Here is a 20575-nt window from a genome sequence, read left to right as displayed (position 1 = left end):
TCCCTGTGCTATAAAAACTCCACAGCTCACTTGTGCCCCAAGAACTGTTTTTCTGCACATAAAAGCCAGGGCCAGCATTAGGAGGGTAACAAACAGGGCAATGGCCCAGGGCTGCACGCCACAGGGGCCCTGCGAAGCTAAGTTGCTCAGAATTCTGCTTCCACCATGAGTGGTGGGGCTCAGAGCCCCGGGCTTCAGCCCCATACCATGGGACTTTGGCTTTCTGCTCTCGGCCCCAGCAAGTCTAGTGCTGGCCCTGCTTGGCGGACCCCTTGAAACCTGCTCACAGCCCCCCAGGAGGTCCCGGACATCTGGTTGAGAACGACAGCGTGCTGCAATATGAACAGAGAACTGCACTTAACCCTGCAGCCACTGGGGGTCTCCCTGCCACAGAAGTATGGGTGCAAATATTCTTCTTGGCAGAATGGCCATCAGATCCCTTCCTAACCCTAGGGTGCAGGGTTGGGACATGGCCCACAGGGTATTCCTCAATGTCCCTGGCACTCTGCAGTCTCCGGAGCTGGGAAGGGTGAGAATTGACTCCTTTACTCTCAAGAGGCAGAGGAGGCTTCCCAGTTTGCACCCCTGCAATCCCGTAAGGGGCATCCCATTGGAAAGCAATGAGGAAAAGCTGTGTCTGACCTCAAGCGGCATTGTGCTAGGTAGCAGCCTCCCTCCAAGTCAGAAATGGACAGCAATGACCAATGGACATGGGGGAGCAAACCCCAAATACAGCATGAAGCCCTCTCCTGGTGGGTTTATCCCACCTCTGACAACGACCCAAGGGAGCTGGCTTTTCCTGACACGTTGGCAGCACGTTGTACGGCTTGTCATGTCACTGAAGCGAAGAGAGCTACCCAGCTCTGCAGTGAGGGCTCAGTTCCCAGTCTCCCTTACGTGTCATGGGGCTATTTCCACCAGGGCCAGTTGCTACCCAATGAGAATGGTGCAGGATTTTTATATCCACTTTGCACAAGTGCGAATGACCGCACAAAGTGCAGGGAAATGGAGACCCTGGCATGCTGCCTCGGCCACTTGACAGCACGTCCTGACTGATGACCCTGGAATAGAACCAGAGGAGAATATTTTCCTCCTGAGCATCTGGGATCCAAACACTGCTGTCCTTGCGCAATCGAAAATACCTCTCATTTTCAGTGCAGGCTCTGGCCCCAGAGTCTCAGCCTCACGCTGCCTGTCTCCTTTCCTTATCCGCTCTCTTAACACCCCTGGTAACAACAATGCCAATCAAACACAGCACTGAACGCAGACAGCCTTGACTAAGCAACTCTGTGAAGAGCTGTCACAACCTCATCAGCTCTGCATGGAAGGAGCCACTACTTGATATTCTAGCCTTCAGCTGGGTGTCGAGACTGTGCTCCATGCTTGACAGGGAGATGACTTCCTGAGCCAAGAATCTGCCTCCCAGGTGTCAGCACTTGTTGCAGGGATTGTGGGGGATGGATTGTGGCTGGGCTCAGCTGGTCTAATTGCAGTTAGGAAGGAGGATTTATGGAGGATGGAATTTACTGGTGCTTTGGGGTTTTGAGAGTGTTGGAAGTCAAACAGGAGGGATGGGCCATTCTCCAGCCCCCAAACTGTGTGGCCAATAAACAGATGCTGTATGCTGTTCCAGAGGTGGCTGCTTTTAAGTGGAGGGTAAAATGATCCTTGTGTGGTCTAGCAGACAGGGTGCTGGACTGGGCCAGAATAGCCCTGGCTTCTATTCCTGGCTCTGGTAATGGCCTGCTGGGTAACCTTGGACAAGTCACTTCTTCCCTCTGTGCCTCAGTTTCCCCATCGGTAAAATGGGTATAATGACAGTGATCTGCTTGGTAATGCACTTTTGGAGCTATGTAAAAGCGAGGTATTATTGTTATGGACCCCCTCGGAGGGGTAACTAATGCTCTGAGCATCTCCTCTGGAAGCTGCTAGAGAAGCTCAGGGTGGTGTTATCCTGCTGACTTTTTGCTTTGTTTTGGGTTTTTTACTTTTACCCTTTAATCACTTACACCCTCTGCTTCAAAATCCCAGCACTGACCCTGTGATGACACCTCTTTCCTTTCCCGTCAGGGGCTGATCCCAGAGAGCCTCTTCTCCACTCTTCCAATTCGTCTTATTGCCCTGGGGTGGCAGCGTCGCCCTCTGAGGCCCTGACCCCACAGTGATTATGCATGTTACATTAGAAGCAGGTGAGTAGCCCCTTTGAGCTCAGTGGGTCTGATTCTGAGGTACTCTGTACCTGGGGCAGGCATGGATGGGGTGGAGAAGATGGCTTTAAGCATCCCTGTGTGCGCCTTGTATTCCTGGGCCTCCATGGTCCCTGTGTAAGTTAGAGTGGCTGAAGGGCTGCTCTAGCACTCTGCCTCCCAGCAACCAGGGGAAAAGGAGATGAGCCGTAGTGCAGTGACCCTCCGCCTTCACCTCTGACCTTCCCTTACTCGGGGAGCAGGCAGGGTGTACTTGCAGAGCCTCTGTACTAGCTGGTGAGGCCCCTGCATGGGGGAGGATTCTTAAGGGGGTGCATTTCCCCCCACTTTAAGGCCCCTTTATGTAGCCGAACTGGCCTGAAGGAGCCAGAGTGTAAGTGAGGTTTCACACACAGCAGCAATCCTATCTCTCCCAAGTCAAACAGATGCGTAAGTCTTTGCCAGATTGGCGCCCAGGTGCGTGACCTCATCACTGTCTCCATGGCAACAAGATGTGATGTCATACATGCAGGGCTGTGCCCCCGTTTCCCACAAGTCTTGCCGCTAAACTGACAGCCGCCAATCTTTAAAGCGACGACTGCAGTTGGTTCCTGAGCACAGTCTCTCACCGGGCTTTCAATTCTTTCCCTCTTGCAGGGAGCAATGTGACCAGAGAGAAAGCGGCTCAGAGGAGACCAGACCACAGCTCTGGAATGACCAAAAAACGGAAACTTCATCTTGCCACTGAGACGCCTTTAGAAACTATCCCTGGGAGGAGGGGGGGAAAGTTTTGTGCTCTGGTTATCTGCAAATAATCTGTCATTTCTGAGGAGATGAGACACATGCACACCAGGGCTGAGGAGGTGAGTAATCCCCACTATGACAGAGATGACAAGGAGCCTTCACCACTCTTTTCTAGTTAGAAATGATCAGGCTAAACCCTCGGGGTCAGGAGTTCGAACAAACAGCTATGCTCTGGGAGACAGCAGCTTGGGGTCTGAGCCTGGGTTTGCTCTCTAGCAAGCTTCCTAGAACCCTGCACTCCCTTGTACGGGGCTAGTTATTGCTAGGATTAAAGGCAGTGTGACCTAGAGGGTAGAGCGCTGAGACTTGGGAGACCTGGGTTCTATTCCTGGCTCTTACACTAGTAGCATTATTGATAGAATCAGGATCCATTGTGCTAGCCGCTGTACAGACAGAACAAAAAGACAGTCCCTGCCCCAGAGAGCTTCCAGTCTACGTATAAGACAAGAGATGACAGATCGGTACAGACGGGGGAGTGCAATGAGTGAATACTGGTCAGCATGGCGGGGAGTGGTCTCTGCATACCAGGAACCAACTATTGCCAGGTTGGTTGTTTTGTTGCTGGATCACCTCGGAGCAAGTCACATTGCCTGCCTGTGCCTCAGTTTCCCTAGCTGTCAAGTGGGGATAATGATATTTATCCCTTGATAGCCATGGACGGAAAGTACTGGGTATTAACCCGGTTTAGTTAAAGTGCTGGAAGCCCTTGTGTGGGCCCCCTTTTTCTTGTGGTTTAAGGCCTTGGGAACGTTCACCAGTTTAATTTCAACTGGATTTAGCTAAACTGCTGCAAATGTGCTGTGAGGTCGCTCTTATTTCCGCATAAGAGCGGCTTAGCTTCAGTCCCCCATTAACTCCAACTACACCACAAAGAGCCACTTGTAAACTGGATTAAGAGCGTCTATTTGGCTGTTTCCCACCAGTTTAACTGAACTGACTCAGTTCTGGATGTAGACAAGTGGGACGGCAAAACAAACTCCTCCTGCTCTGCTCTGCTCTGCTCTGCGACACATCTGTACTGCTACTCAGATGGCAGGTGGGTGGCTGGGACAGCCCAGGGCTCCGAGTCTGAATTATGCCCTGCATCATGTGCTATCATTTACACCAGAGCAGGATGGACCTGTTCTGATCTAGAAGTGTTTCCCACCATGCTGCCCTGGTGTAAGCGCAGAGCAGCTGAGAGTCAGGCCCCAGGTGGATCTGCAGGGGTCAGAACGGATAGGTTGCGATGCAGAAGCTCCATGCTCAGAGGACACCTGCACTATCCTGAAGCCTGCTGCCCCACATTTAGGGGATCAAGTCCATACTGAGCTGGGGAGGGCAAGGCTGGCTTTACAACCCCTTTACTCTGGATTCTGGGCTGCTGTGGGGCAAAAATGGCTCCTGGCGTAAGACAGAGCAAACAGGTGCCTATCAGTGGCACAGAGCAGAATCCGTGAAGCACCAGGTTATCCAGGCCTGCCCCCGATCTGCCCACAGCAGCCGCACGCTGTTCTTGGGTGATGAGATTCTCTCCAGTCCATTGTGTTGAGTTTATGTCCCATTTGCCCCTGCACACCCCCAGAGCAAGGGGCAGATTCTCTCTCACTGTTAACAAGAGATCTGATAAGTCAGGCTATTTTGCATTCCCCCCCCCCCTTAGTGCCATGAGCTATTCTCGGCCTGCGAAAACCTTCACTGAGCTCGCTGAGCGATGCCTCGGTCACAGGGCTCCTCGCCTCCGAGTGACCCACCCTGGCCCTCCCGTCACCTTGCCATTTGCAGAGCGCTGCTTTCTCGCCGGTTCACCTAAGGCTCTGTAAATGTCAGCCAGGCGAGCGAGGCACACCCGCTGATGGTAACAGCCAACAGGAGGGGCGTCGTTTCGAGCCCCGCAAAGATCTGCAGGTTGCGGACTTCACGCAAGTCGAGCACGTCTAGGCCTAGACCTTGTGGGGAATGAGGAGGTGGCCGGGGAGCAGGCAGTGCCACAAGCTGCTGAGGAGCTTGGTTAGCGCAACAGAAGGCCGAGCCTCCCGTGGAGTTCTCTCCGCATGCAGCTGATGCTTATAAGGAAGGGGAAATGAGGGGAACGAGCGCAGTGCCCTGGTGGGGTGCAATGGATGCAGCAGGGTTCGTGGGTAGGGCGCTGAACCAGGAGGCAGAAGGTGGTTTTAGTCCTTCCTCTGTCACTGCCTGGCTGGATGAGCTGGGGCAAGTCCCTCCTGCTCTCGGTGCTTCCGTTTAGCCTAGAAGCGTAACTCACGGCTCCGGGTGACGTGAGTCTGCGACAGCCTCCAGCTAGGGAGTCTGGCTCTTCAGCACAAGCTACAGAGACGTGTGTAGGTCTCTGGTCCTATCCCCAGTGCTCACCTAGATGGTGTCTGTCACAAAAGCTCTTTAGGGTAACGCTGTCTCTTGCTTTGTCTGTGCAGCGCCCGGCACAGTGCGGGAGCCAGTCTTGGTAGGGGTCTGTGCAGCGCCCTGCACAGTGTGGGTCTTTGTCAGGGTCTGTCCAGTGCCCGGCCCAAGGTGGGTGTCAGTTGGGGGTCATGTAGTGACAGGCACAGTGGGGGCACTGTTCTAGGTTGGGGTCTGTGCAGCGCCCTGCACAGCGAGGGGCCCGTAGGGGTCTGCAGTGCCTGGTGCAGTGGGGCTCTCATCTCCGTTGCGGCCTCTAGGGGGTTACAGTAACTGATGTACTATTAAGTGTCTGTTGTGGCTGTAAGTTGTTCACGTGACAGCTAGCATGAAGAGGCAGGGGCCAGAGAAGTGGTCCTTTTCCCCAAGACCTCCATAATGCTGCAGAGTAACCGCTTAATTGTATTATTGATCCAGGTTAAGCCTTAAGCTGTTTGTCAGAAGGACTCTCTCCCAGTAAAAGCAGCCTGGATTGTCTTGTCTCCTGATCAATTGCATGCTTCCCTCTGGGTCAGGGCCTGGCACAAACAGCCCTGGCTGCAGCTGTGTAGGACAGCAGCACCTGTGCGGGTAGGGTCTGGGGCACAGAGAGACTAAGTGACTTGCTCAGAGTCGCTCAGGGGAGTCAGTGGCAGAGCCAGAAATTGGACCCAGCTTTCCTGGGTCCCAAGCCAGCCCCCAAGTCATCAGTCCAGTCTTCCTAGGGCCGTGAAGTCATTCAAGCCCCCCAGTGAGCTGGAGCCGGGGTTGGTGGCGGGGCGGGCCTCTGGCTCAGTCACCAAAGCTGCGCGCCTCGCTCACCACTCGCTTACCCCAGCTCTGAGGGGCGTGAACTCTGCGAGCTTTTTCATCTCCCTGGACTCATTTGAGGATTCCTTGGCCGCTTAGCAACTCCTGCTTTGCTTCGCCCTCCCTTCCTGCTTATGAGATTGCTTCTCCCCATGCTGAACTTACCTGTGGTTCTGCCTGTGGGGCTTGGAATAGATTCTGTTCCAAGAGGGAAACAGAGTCACAGAGCATTGTGCGAGTGAGGAGACCCCAAACGCACAGCACCTTCCCCGTGAGTCGCCCACCTAGGGCTGAGGATTGCCGGATGGGGAATGCCCTCTGGCTGAGCCTGGAGCCGGATGGAGTCCTGCAGTACCATCAGCCTCCAGTAACCAAGGCCAGGAGCTCTCTCTATTATTTGCATTAGGGTAGCAACTGTGAGGAAGGACGGCCCAGTGATTAGGCACTAGCCAGACACATGGGAGACCTGGGGTCATGTCCCTGCTCTGCCACAGACTCCCCGTGCGATATTGGGCAGGTTACTGCAGCTCTGTGCCTCAATTTCCTCTTGCGGTACACTGGGGATACTAGACCTGCCTGGCCTCCCGGGGGGGTTGGAAGGATTAATGCCCTAAAGGCTGTGATGTGCTTAGATACAAGGCAGTACCTAAGAGAGGCCCCAGCTGAGAGCGTGGCCCCATTGCGCCCTGCAGGGACAGTCCCTGCTACAGAAATCTGAACACACGTCACCAGGGTTCTGACCCTCATTTGGCAGCTGGAGAAGGGGGGCATGGAGCGGTAAGCCTCAGCTTTGGAAAGGTATTTAACTCCCATGGACACTAAGTGACTTCCCCATGGTCACACCAGAGGTCTGCCGCGTCCCAAGCCAATGTCACGACGCATCCGATGCAGCGCCCAGTGCATCTAGCACCTGGAGCAGCAGCTGGATTTCAGGGACGTTCCTGGCTGGTGGAAGGTCTCGTGCCAGCCCTCCACACCGGACTGTCCAGGCAAGACTGGCTGTTGTGCTCCAGGGGGATCTCGGAGGGCATAAGCCCCAGACAAAGTGGCTGCAGGGTGTTGCCAGTCTTAGTGGGATGAGAGGGAAGCACCAAAGGACTCTCCAGTTACTCACCCTCCCCTGTGGCCAACCTGCAGAGCCCATGCAAGGCATAGGCAGACCAAGCAATTGCTTAGGGCTCCGAGCAGCTCAAGGAGGCCCCCTGTTTGCTTTTTATTATAAGAGCTTGCCTGTTTTGGGGGGGGTGTGATATTCCTGCGTAGAGCCCCCAGTGACTGCCAACTTGGCATTCGTGTGTGTCATCCCTGGCGTCAGCGCTGGGCCTGGTAGGATTCTGCGTACTCCTTTTCCTTGCTTGTGAATTAATTCCCCAGCTGCAGAGTCTGGCTGATCAAAGGCTGCGACAGCTGTGGGGAATTCCGTCTGGGGCTGCTAGTCACTGTCACAGCTCCCTGCAGCAGCTAGCCACGCGCTGGCCTGAGCCCCTTTTGTGAAAGGCCTAGGGCGGAGCCCCAGAGCAGGGACAGCTGGGCTGTGCAGGGAGGGGTCCCCCCCATGCTACCCCTGCCAGAGTGTCCCTGTGAAAAGGTTTGGCCTCTGGGCGGGGCTTACAGACCCCCCTACTGTCCTAGCTCGGCCCCCCAGCTGGGCTCCTGAGGAGCAGGGCTTTCAGGGCCCTGGGTTCAAGCCCTGGATCTGCTGCAAGCTCCCCCGTATGCTGTTGTCCCTTGGGGGTGGGGGGCAGGGGGCTGGTGCTGCCAAGGGAACTGGCCACCAGCTGGGGCATGGTCCCTGCTGCCAGTTACAGGGCTGTCCCATCGACCCAATGGGCGTGGGTGTGAATCAGGAGTGACTTCAGGTGTGAGCAGAGGAGAACTGGGCTCCTAATTGCCTCCCCTCTTCCAGCCCCTGGTGAAGCCCTCCCAGCAGCATTTCAACTTCAGCGCCGATTCTCTGCTTCACCATTTGTAATGGGGATGGAGAACGGCAGCCACAGGATCCTGCCCCCTGAGCTGAAAGGCAAAGCCTCTGTCTGTTGCTCTGAGCTTGGCTGGAGCTGGGAGGACATAGGCCAAGGCCCCTTCAGCCCTTAAAAAGGGGCCAAAAATGCCCCTCGCTCAATTGGAGCCTCCTGGTCAGCAAGGAGATGCAGGAAGGGCCCTGCTTCCAGCCCCCAGTACAGGGATGGATATGGGGCATTCCTGCAATACACTGCTTCGGGGGGGGGCGGGGCGGGGCGAGCATGGGAATCAGAGCAAGAGTTAGAGCAGCCCTGGGACTGCTCTAACTGCCTCATGGGGGGCACCACAGGTAGGGGGAGAGGGCTGCTGCCATTGAGGCAGCGATATCCACTAAGCAGTGAGTCTGAGCTGGAGGCTGGGATAGCAGTTGAATTGCAGAAACGTCTTTCCCTCTGGGGTCTGCCAGGAAAATCCCAGAGACAGCTCACCACTGCCCCCAGCACGGGATTTGCAGGGCAGGCGGGAACCACTCTCTCCCCTCGGCCAATTTGCATAATCCAATTGCCTTGTGGGCTCATTAAGCCTCATGCTGCAATGAATTCCCTGCTGTGGAGCCATGGATTCCAGTCCCTGAGCTTAAAGAGTACAGACCGAGGGGGCCGACCTGCAGCTGTGTAAGCGTGCCCAAAGCTTGCACCACCCCAGCCTGTGTGAGATGAGCCGTGTTCGGAGTAAGCGACAGATAGCGGAGCCCGGTGACACTTTTTGGTTTGAAAATGGCTTGTTTCTCCCCAAACCAACCATTTTTATTTGTAACTTTTCCCATTGTTGATGAGAGAGCTGTCCAGACCTGAGCTACTTCTGTTTTGAGAAGTGAAGAAAAGATGGGGGTTGTTTGTTTTCCTTTTTCCAGTTATTACACCCTGGCCACCTTTTCCAGCAGGAAAACAGGGGGCAGGTGAAAAACAAACAACAGGGAAAAATCATTTTAACTTTTGTAAACTGAAAATTATCCGGATTTTCGGGGCTGGTTTTCTTTGGGAAAAAAATCAGGAACTTTTGAGTTGGGGTGAAAAACGCTGTCAGGGCGTTTAGGAAAGTCGGAGATGCTTCTTTTGAGTGGCAGTGACAGGCGATGAATGCGAGCCAGGTGCCACGGCCACTCTGCATTTCCTGGCCATTTCCCATTTTCTGTGGGGAAAATTACCCATGTCGTGGCTGCCCTAAGGGGTCAGCCCGACAGCCTCTCTGGCCTGCTATCTTGTCTTGACCGTGATCAGTACCAGAGCTTCATGGGGAATATACAGAACAGGGCAATTTCAGAGAGCCCCACCCCTCTTCTTGGTGTCTGTCAGTCAGAGGTTTAGGATCACCCTAAGGGAGATGGGGCTATATCCCTGGCCAGCTTGGCTAATAGCCATTGATGGACCTGCCCTCCAGGAGCTTATCTAGTTCTTTTTTTAACCCCATTATAGTTTTGGCCATTATATAGACTAGCAGGGTTGGAAGGGACCTCATGAGGTATCTAGTCCAACCCCCTGCTCAAAGCAGGGCCAATCCCCAATTTTTGCCTCAGATCCCTAAAAGGCCCCCTCGAGCATTGAACTCACTACCCTGGGTTTAACAGGCCAAACCACCGAGCTGTCCCTCCCCCCAGGTTAATTGTGCATTGTGTGAAAAAGTATTTCCTCTCGTTTGTATTAGCCCGTGGCCTATTTAATTGGGTGGCCCGCTGGATTTTGTATTATGGGAAGGGGTCAATAAGACTTCACTTTCCCCACACCGGCCATGGTTTTGGAGACCTCTATCACAGGGGTTCTCAACTTTTTCTTTCTGAGCCCCCCCCCCCCCGCTATAAAAAAATCCACAGCCCACCTGTGCCACAACTAGTTTTCTGTATACAAAATCCAGGACTGGCATTCGGGGGTAGCAAGCTGGGCGATGGGCTGGGGACCCCCAGGCAGCTCAGTTGCTCAGACTTTGACTTCAGCCCCCGGTGACGGGACTCAGGGCCCCAGGCTTCAGCCCCATGCGGTGGGATTTCAGCTTTCGGCCCTGGGCCCCAGTGAGTCTAATGCTTGGGGACCCCCTGAAGCCTGCTCATGGCCCCCCAGGGGGCCTCGGACCCTGGTTGAGAACCACTGATCTATCATATCCCCCCTTAATCTTTCTTTGTGCTAGGGCAGCAAGGGTGGTCCTTGAGCCAGGTGTTTTCCACCCACAAGAGACAGAAGATCTTAGGAACAAATGAAATAGACAAAGTCGAGGAAGTTTGATAGTTCTCTGTTTTCAGATGGGGAAACTGAGGCGGGGCCACTAAGTGTTTAGATTTCAGAGTAACAGCCGTGTTAGTCTGTATTCGCAAAAAGAAAAGGAGGACTTATGGCACCTTAGAGACTAACCAATCTATTTGAGCATAAATTGGTTAGTCTCTAAGGAGCCACAAGTCCTCCTTTTCTTTAAGTGCTTAGAGGAATTGTTTTGTTCTGGGCGGTTAGACTAACAGGCTTAGCACCAGGGGACTCTGGACATCTAATATCCCCTTCCTTTGGGGAAGATGGGACAGGGGTCTTCCTCATTGAGTTGGCAGCTGTCACGGAGATTTACCTGTGTGTGTGACCTGTCTGTGCCTCCGTGAGGCTAGCTGAGGCAGGGGACAGCTGCAGAGAGCAGCAGTACATCCCTGTGGGCAGGGCACCGACCTGCAACTCGGCAGACCTGTCTCCTCGTCCTGGCTTGGCCACTGGCCAATCGAGCAACCTTGGGCAAGTCACTTCCCCACTCCCCTGCCTCTTTTTCCCCAGCAGTAAAAGGAGGGCAGTGATGCTGAGCTCTCCCGAGGGAAAGCGCTGTAGGAGAGCTCGGGACCATCCCTACTCCTGGGGCTAGTGAGGGCGCGCGGGGGGGGCGAATGCGCCCCTTAATTCACCACTGCCCTGCGCTTGCACCCCCAAGCGTGGGGCTTGGCTCCCACCTTGCCCTGAGGCGAAGGCGAGCTGGAGGAGCCATGGCCCCTTCCCCCCTGCAGCTGGTGCGATGGGAGAGTCGGGGGCCCCTTTTATCCCTGCCTTGCAGACTTGTCCCCACCGCACCCCCCGGCTGCTTGCGGGGCTGGGGGGGCCCGCCTGGCTGGGGGGTTCCTCCGCGGCGCTCGCCCTCGCTGCGCCCTGCTGGGGGTCCGAGCCCCCGCCACCCCCGGCGCCGCGCCCCGCCGGTTGCTCGCTCTCGGGGCAACCCCCGCTGCCCGGGGCTCCCTCGCCGCCGCCTGCAGAGGGGGAGCAGCCGCCCGCGCTCGCTGCGCTCCCCCCTCGCCGGAATCTGCGCGCCCGTCTCCATTCATGCGCCGCGCTGGGGCGGGAGGGACCTGCCCCAGCCCTCCCCTCCGCCAGCCCCCCGCCACCCCGGCCGGCGGCCAGCTGCCCAGCCCCGCTCCTGTCGCCGGCTCGGCCCCCGGCCGTCAACAAAGGGCGAGCGGCTGCTCCGCCGGGCTGGGGCGCAGCCGCGCCGTGGGGACGCGCAGCCGGGGAGCCGCTCCTAGCCGGCCCAGCGAGGTAAGCGCGCCGCGGGATGCCGCGGGCCCCTGCCCTCCCCCGGGCAGCCCCTCCCCGGAGCCGCTCGACGCCCCGTTATCCGCCGGCGGCGGCTGCAGCGTCCTGGGGCGCAGCCTTCGCATCCCCGCCGGGCCGGGCCGGGCCGGGCCCCCCGGGTGTGGGCGCTGCCGGCCGGGGGTGCACGGCGGGTCCCGGAGGGGAGATGCGGGCAGCGCTCCGCCGCCAGGCCCGCAGCTTGCCGGAGCGTGTGTGAGAGTCAGCTGGGGGGTGTGTGTGTGTGAAATCCATACCGACAATCAGCTGTGTGTGAGAGAGAGAAAGAGAAATCCATAGGGACAGTCAGCTGGTGTGTGTGTGAAATCTATAGGGACAGTCAGCTGGTGTGTGTGTGTGTGTGTGTGTGAGAAATCTATAGGGACACTCAACTGGGTTGTGTGTGTGTAATTCATAGGGACAGTCAGGGGTGTGTGTGTTTGTAATCCATAGGGACAGTCCTGTGTGTGTGTGTGTGAAATCTATAGGGACAGTCAGCTGGTGTGTGTGTGAAATCTATAGGGACAGTCAGCTGGTGTGTGTGTGTGTGTGTGTGTGTGTGTGAGAAATCTATAGGGACACTCAACTGGGTTGTGTGTGTGTAATTCATAGGGACAGTCAGGGGTGTGTGTGTTTGTAATCCATAGGGACAGTCCTGTGTGTGTGTGCACGTGTGTGAAATCCATAGGGAGTCAGCTGGGGGGTGTGCGTGCAAGGCTGCAATACGTGGGCACAGTTAGCTAGAGGGGTTGCAGGGCCTCGGCACCGTCTTTTGCCCTGTGGGCTGCTCCTTTTCTGAGCACAGAGGCTCTGCACCGGGCACTCCCTTTAGGGTCTGCAGCATGGCCCTTCGTCTCTCTCCCCTCCCCACCCTGGGGTTTCGGGCTGGATGTGCACATTGCAAACCTCTCCCTTGGTTGTTTTCACCACGGCCGTGGTACTGCTCCATTTCTCAGTGGGGGAAGGGGGGAGCCATATCCCTGCATGTGCCCAGAGTTGTGGTTGTTTGTTTTTACTTTGCATTCATGGTGGATTCCACCCTCTCCGTAACGCTGCCACAGAGACCGGCTCGCTGGATTGATGAATCACCCCATGGCTATCAGTCCTCATTAAATCCATCCAATCACCCCGTGGCTGTCAATCCCCATTAAAGTCTCAGGCTTTCCCCCTAGATCTGGGGCCTGCGCAGCTCCCCACCTGCCCAGCAGCCGTGGCGGTGTTGGTGCGGTGCTGGAAAAGCCCATATTTTCCCTCCTCCAGCAGCTCGGTGGAGTCTCCCCTGCAAGGCACGGCATCCTGCCTCCCACAGGGCAAGCAGACCGTGCGCTGCATAGCAAACGTGAACCGCAACGGCCGTGCCAAAGCAAAAAAGGACCAGGAGATTAAGGAGGAGCAGAAGCCCTGATGCAAATCTAGAGTAATTCTACTGAAGGATCCTGATAGACACCAGCATTTCTGACACCAGAATCTGGCCCTCCTGGTAGTTTCAGCTGGTGGGTTAGGAATCCCTCATTATAGCATGAAGTAAAGCCATGTTCTAGTTGGGAGCTGGGGCCTGCAGCCTCTGGTTTCTGGCACAAAGCACTAAACCACTGCACAGAGCATATTTTGCTCTCCTCTCCATTCAGCACAAATTAAGTTCCTCCCAGTATGCAGGGGTTAATGACTTGAGTTGCCCAGTGATCTCTGGGAGCTAGGGGTCAAGTTCCCAGCATGCAACTTGCTCCATCTCATAATGCCGCCCATAAACCATAATTTTTGCGCCTTTTATTAAAAATCCCACAAACCTGCGTGGGACTTTTCTGACTCCGCCTCCTCTGACGGAAGCATGGAGCTCAGAGAGCTCTACGCTGTTCTCATGAACATTGCAAATACAGGATGCACAATTCTCCTGTATTTGTAGACCCGCAGGGAGTACCAGGGGACATGACCATTTCTTTGAGGGCAGTTTGCTGATGGACATAGCAAAAAACAATTCAAAGGTGCTGGTGGCATTCACAGAGCAGCTGCAAATGGTGGAGTCCTGCTTCTGGGCCCAAGAAAGGAGCACGGGCTGGTGGGATCGCGTTGTGGTGCAAGGAGGATGCGCAGTAGCTACAGAACTTTTGGATGCGAAAGGCCACATTCCTGGAGCGGGATGCCAAGCTTGCCCCAGGCCTCCAGCGCAGGAACACGAGAATAAGAGCTGCACTGACAGTGGAGAAGCGAGTGGTGATTGCGCTGTGAAAACTTGCAGTGCCGGGTGGCTCCTGGTCAGCGGGAAATCATTCTGGAGTGGGAAAATCCACTGTTGCCATGCGAGAGTGTGGGGCCATTTATCGTCTCCTGCTCTGCAGGACTGTGGCTCTTGGCAATGTGCAGGACAGAGCGGATGGATTTGCAGCAATGGGGTTTCTGAACTGCGGTGAGGCAATCGATGGCACAGATATCCCTGTTTTGGCATCTGCATACAGAAAAGGCCACTTTCCTATGGTTATGTGAGTGTTGGTGGATCACTGGGCATGTTTCACCAGTGTCCATGTGGGCTGGTCAGGGCATGTGCAGGACGCTCACATCTTTAAGAACACAGGACTGTTCAGAGAGCTGCAAGCGGAGACATACTTTCTCAGCCAGTATATTACCATTTAAATGCTGGTAATGGTCCTGGGGGACCCATCATAGAATCATAGAATATCAGGATTGGAAGGGACCTCAGGAGGTCATCTAGTCCAACCCCCTGCTCAAAGCAGGACCAATCCCCAATTTTTGCCCCAGATCCCATCCTACTCCTTGCTCCCCCAGCTCATGCAGCCTTACACTGGCCACCTTGACAGCACCACAGATTGATCCAACTTCTGGCTCAGCAGGGCAGAAAGGCAGTTGACTGTGCTTTTGGTAGCCTGAAAGGGCGCTGGCGGTGTTTACTTACTGGATTGGATCTCAGTGAGAAATATATCCCCATGGTTACAGCTGCCTGCTGCGTCCTGCGAAGTGTCTGCGAGGCAAAGGGGGAAAAGCTGGCACCAGGGCGGAGGTGGAGCAGCTGTCAGCTGAGTTTGAACAGCCAGATAGAAGGGCTAGCATGAGAGCCCACCGGGGAGCTAGGCTATAGAAGGAGGCTTGGAAAGAACAGTTTAACTGTCAGCCGCAGCAGCATTCTGAGCCAGACTGGTCTTTGGACCTTGAACACTGGGAGTTGCTAAGAATTGTGCAGTGCCAGCTGTACGTTTACAGAGGTGGCTGGGAGTTTTCCTGAAGCCATGAATTCTGTGGCACTTGCTGTACATTTACAAGCACTGTTTGCTTTGACTATGGCTCTGCATTCTGCAATATTTGTTGTGAACTAAGAAAGACAGTTTGATTCTCCAAAAATAGAACTTGATTCAGCCGGGAAAAACCAGTGCAGAAAATCAATGGGCAAAAAACCACCCAGGCAAAGTTTATATACATTTTAACATAAATTAATGTAGTGAAACTTTAAAATAAGAAAGGGAGTAAATGTTTATGTCCATTTGACTGCACAAATGTCGTCCATTGTGGCTACACGTACACTGACCTGTGAGAACCAAAGCTATGGCTTTCCTTGCTGGCCCCCAGGGTGGAGTGGTCGGGTAGGGATATGGCCCATGATAGAACCATAGGACTGGACGGGACCTTGAGAGGTCATCTAGTCCAGTCCCCTGTACTCATGGCAGGACTAATGCCACGTGGAATGATTCCAGGCGTAGAGAGCAGTGATCACGGAGTTCTTCTAGGAGTGCAAAGGGTGGGGAGTCTGGGATTTTTGGACCTGTACTTCAACCAGGGTCTGCAGCATTTGAGTTTGCTGCTTGAGAAGACCCAATATGTCCTGATCCATCTCCCTCTCCTTATCCTGCTGGCAGTCCTGGGCATTTCTCTTGTCCACTCTTTCCTTCTCCAGGCTGCTGGTCATATTGACACTCCAGATCCTTTGTTCACGGTCCGAGGCAGCACGGGCTTGCAGGATCTCATTGAGCATGTTCTCCCTCGTCCTCTTCTTTCTCCTGCTCATCAGGGTCAGGTGTTCCATGGGCACGGAGGGTGCACCCGTCAAGGCCGCAATGGCAAAAGCTGCTGGTGAAAGCAGACCAGTGTGCTATTGTATTGACAGTCTCAATGGAAAGGGAACAAGAAGTTTCAAAACTCTCTTCCCTTAGTTCCATAAACACTTTTAATAAGACACGCTTCTTGACACAGGTCCGCTCGCCAGCACCAGCCACGTGAGTCTGGCCTGCCAGGGTCAAGGGGTGGGGGGAAGGATTTTCTGTCTGTGAAGGGTTTCAGAGTTGTAGCCGTGTTAGTCTGTATCAGCAAAAACAAAGAGGAGTCCTTGTGGCACACCTTCTTGTCAACTGTTTGAAATGGGCCACCTTGATTACATTGGCCTCATTAGCACCACAAAAGTGATTTTTTCCTCCCTTGGTATTCACCCCTTCTTGTCAACTGTAGAGAATAGCTCACTTCCACCTTAATTGAATTGGCTCATTAGCACTGATGCCCCACTTGGTAAGGCAACTCCCATCTTTTCATGTGCTGTGTATTTATACCTCCCTACTGTATTTTCCACTCCATGCATCTGATGAAGTGGGTTTAGCCCATGAAAGCTTATGCCCAAATAAATTTCTTAGTCTCTAAGGTGCCACAAGGACCCCTTGTTGTTTTTTCTGTTGGTGAAGCTCTTAAATTTCCCTATCCCTGGCACTGAACGTTGGCACTGTTGTCTCCAGTGGTGGTGGGTTTAGCTGGCTTCTCACTCCTGAGGCTGACAAAGGCACAGAGAGCTCAGCTGGTGCTGGTGTCCAGAAGCCGCCCAGGCCTGCCTGCTGCTAGCCTGGTTGCTGCAAGGGGGCCAGCTAGAATCGTCCCAGAGCGATGTGGGGAAGTGTCCTATGGCAGAGGAAGCAATAAGGCAGCCCTTCCTGGAAACTGTTGGGTTGCAGAGTATCTCCCTGAAAGCGTCCCAGAGATCTCTCAGGAGGTGAAAGGGGAGCTCCCTAAGCACCTAAACAAAGGGTTCCGCATGGCCACCCCGCCAAGCCCTACAGAGCGATAAAAAGCAGATGACAACGGTTGTACCTCTTCTCGTAGGAGTCAAACACGGAGACGTTTGTCTTGTTAGGGTGGGGATGGGCCATCGTTAAATGTAATAATTCCAAGGAAAAATGTATGGACACGCTTATCCGAGGTCCCTTCTCCGACCCCAGGCTCATACGCGCTCGCCTGGCGGTACTGGCTAGACCCGTGGAGTCTCAAGCAGGTGCTGAGGGCTCACGACGTGGCTGGACCCCACCTCTGCCTCTTGCCAGGCCCCCTCCTTTTCTTCCTCCTCGCTGTTCATGACAGGTCTGGGTCTCTGCCTCGGGCTCCTTCAAGGGGCCCAGGGTGCTCTGCGGGGCGCTGGTGAGGGCTCCACCAGGTCTGGCAAGCAGTTCATTGTAAAAGCAGCAGGTCTGTGAGCCTGCCCCTGATCTATTGTTGCCCTCCCTGGCCTAAGTTCCTTCACCTGCACACAGCATAGCAGCTGATCGCTGTCGTGCCCCTTTGCCCACATCCCCTGGGCAATCTCCTCATAGGTGCCCACGTTTCTACGGCGGGCCCATAACTGTGCCTGGATCCCAGGGGATCCAACACATCCTGTCTGCTCCCGACAGGAGCGTGTCTAGTGCTTGGAGCCGGCATGGTCGGCAGGGCAGCTGCACGCAATGAGGGAGAGCTGCCAGGTGTGCTCACCAAGGTGGGTCATCAGGAAAAGACATTTCAAAACCACAAACGTGGCTTTAAAGGGGGTGTGTGTGGGGCGTGTCCTTCCCGTTTTGACTCTGACCCCTGGACGGTGGAGTTTAAAATTGTGAGCAGGGCGGTCGCTGTCGCAGGGAATGGGGCATTGTGGGACAGCTGCTGGAGGACTCTCAGGGTTGACACGGGTCATGCCGTGTCTACATTTGCACTGCGTCAACCACAGCAGGTCAGCCCCGGCTCCACGCCTTTCAGGGAGACAGTTTTACTGCACCGCTTATGCTGACGGGAGCTGAACGTGAGTGTAGAGACGCCCAAATAGGGTGACGCACATCGATGTACAGCAACCTAATGCTGTAGCGTAGATCAGACCTTAGCCGGACCTCTGGTCCGATCCAGCCTGGCAGTTCCTGGGTTCATACCATGAAAAATGCACCTCTTGTTTCCAGTCCAAATGTGTCTCGCTTCAGTGTCTGGCCATTGGGTCTCATTCTGTCTCTTATCAGCTCTTATCGGAAATCTCCCCCTGCTTCCCGGTAGGTACTTATAGACCTTAACCGCGTCCCCGCTCCTCCTTCTCTTGGCGCTAATGAGATGGTGCTTTGTAAGTCTCTGACAGCTAGGCAGGTTTTCCAGCTCTTGGCTCGCTCTCTCAAAGTATCCGTGTTTGTAGATTGCCAGCGCGGGCAGGTCTAGATCCCCCCCCCCCCATCAGATGCATGCTTGGAAAGGTTCAGTTGCGTTAGTGCAATTTGTTCTGTGTAAGGGTTAAATTCACCCCACAGGGCCGAGACACCCTTTAAGTCTTGCTTCGTGCCTTTAGGCAAGACTTGAAGGACACCTAGATCTTGTGTGGCTTCCTCGGCAGCAGGCTGAATTTCAGAGTCCGTCTCTGCATCAGGGGCAAGGGTGCATTTCCTACCAACAGTATCACCCTGGCTGGGTTGTCCAGAGAGAGCAGCCAAGCCCCCCACCCACGCTCGGAAGGAGCCTGGCTTTCAACCCCACTGCCACCCACGCAGAGCAATCGGGCCACGTTTCCTGTTGGCACATGGGACACTGGAGCCAAGAAAAAAGCCCCCAGAAACTGCATTCCTGCAGCCAGCCAGCTCTGCGCAAGCAGCCCGAAAGGAGAAGCTGCAAAGGTCTTTATATGGCAATTATTATTCCCCCCGCCCTCTGTGTTCGCACTAAGGCGGGGGGGGGATAAACCAGTGCTATGTAAAATGATCAGATGTGTTTCCCTAATAATGCCAGCCATGCATAGCTAGTACCAGCACCCAGGAGAGTTTGTTGATTCCTTTCCATCTCAGTCAATATACAGCATAGAAACTCTCTAGTCCATCAGTGCAGGATTCCTGCCCCCCCAATCTGTTCCCTCCTCCTCAGCATTGGGTAGGAATTCTTAATGTTGGGGACAGGGAAAGTAGACGAGGACAGATTGAAACTGTTGACCTTCGCTTATTCTGTATCCCTCTATTGTCTCTCCTCTCTGTTTTAGGGTTTGTCTACACAGGGTCACTCAGGCAAATTAATCCAAATGAATTTTTAAAGTGGATTAGTTAAACTGCATTAAACCCCTGCATGGACACTCTCATTCAGAATGAAAGTGGTCTGATTTTGGTTTAGCGTAATTCACTTTGGAAGCTAAAGCAAATTAAGGCCACATTAATTCTGAATGAGAGTGTCCATGCAGCGATTTAACGTGGTTTAACTAATCCACTTTAAATTCTCATTTATTCAGATTAATTTGCCTGAGTATCTCTATCTTAGTACTTAGCTGGCTCCTATCACCGTAGGATCTGGGCACTGCTCCGACACACTGAACCTCGCAGTGCCCCTGGGAGGCCAGGCACTGCAATTACTCCCATTGTAGAGATGAGCAAACTGAGGCACAGATCCTCTAAAGTGCTTAGGCTCCTCACTTCCATTGATTTCAGTGGAGCCTAAATATCTTTGAGGGCCTGGGCCAGAGAGCATAAGGGTGCACCTGTGCTGTAATTCCCAGCTCGAGGGGATGCAGCCACGTGAGGTCTGATCCAGCCAGCATGCTAACAGCAGCAGTGTACCTGCAGGAGGAGCCAGCTGCCCCGAGTCCACGTCGAGTGTCTCCCACGGGATCACGCTCAGGGCAGCTGGCTCCTCCTGCTGCAGCTACACTCCCGACTGACAGCGTGTGGGCTGGGTCGGAGCTAGCGCGGCTCTGGCTCCTTGAGCTGGCAAGGACGGGGACGTACCCTCAGGGCCGTACCCAAAGGTGCAGAGGGACGCTGTGGCAGTCCCAGGAGTTGAACTCGCATCGCCCCCACCTCAGCTGGCACCCGAGCCACCGGCCTGCCCTTCCTCTCCGCAGTAGCTGGGGTGGAGAAGGTCATTGCACCAGCTGCGGATCTGGCCCGGTGGTAGGAAATGGGGAGCCCCCGTCTCTGCCCGCAGCTCCAGCCCCATCACAGTTCGACACTCCTCCGGGGCTCGTGTTCTGGGCGCCAGCCCCTTCCCTGCGTGAACGCAGGGCCCTCTAGGGGCTCGTGGGGGGAGTGCTGGCCCCTTACGCGCGATTGCAGATCTCTGTGTGGTCCCCGTAGGCCGCCGCAGGCCAGTCCAGCATATGGCCAGGTGGACCAGGCCTGGTGGGAGAGAATGAATCACTCATTCACCTTGGCCGTGGGGTCTCTGCTGGCTGCTCAGTTACCTCCTGGGGTGGGGGCAGGGATGGATCCTGGAGGGGAAGGACCCATGCGCTGGGAGGTGGAGATGCGTCGGGATGGGCGGGGATGGACCCGTGTTGCAGGATTGGGGGTGGGGGGTGGACCCATGCTGCAAGAGTGGGAGATGGGTGGGGGTGGGCAGGGACAGACCTGTGCTGGGAGTGGGAGGGGCAGAGATAGTAGGGGGCAGCCGGGTGGACCCATGTTCTGCGGGTGGGGGGGGCAGGGTGGACTCATGTTCTGGGGGGCAGGGCGGGTGGAATCTTGGCCAACCAGCCCTGGGCCTCTCAGCTGCCCTGTGCAGTCCGGCATTTAGGACTGGCAGCAAGGGGCCAGTCGAGCTGGTGCCCTTGGATCTCGTTGCCTGGGGCTGGAGGGGGCTGACCTGGTGCCCACCCCTGGTGAG

General features: G+C 55.1%; 1 protein-coding gene across 2 annotated transcripts in view; it reads left to right on the top strand.

Moving 5' to 3' along the window:
- The window catches only part of PDE4A (phosphodiesterase 4A), a 153835-nt gene continuing 133260 nt past the window's right edge, over nt 1-20575 (top strand). The window contains exons 1-3 of one of the 2 annotated variants that reach the window (XM_084609946.1): nt 1-1426; nt 2071-2189; nt 2844-3049. The gene's annotated coding sequence lies outside the window, so the exon portion shown is untranslated. Of the gene's footprint in view, nt 1427-2070; nt 2190-2843; nt 3050-11625; nt 11693-20575 lie in introns of those variants that run through there. The other variant, XM_084609949.1, reaches the window with a different exon arrangement.

Source organism: Lepidochelys olivacea (genome assembly GCF_965140295.1).
Source record: "Lepidochelys olivacea isolate rLepOli2 genome assembly, chromosome: 20".
Lineage (NCBI taxonomy): Eukaryota > Metazoa > Chordata > Testudines > Cheloniidae > Lepidochelys > Lepidochelys olivacea.
The sequence above is the reverse complement of the archived record's forward strand: the minus strand, read 5'-3'. Positions and strand labels throughout refer to the sequence as shown.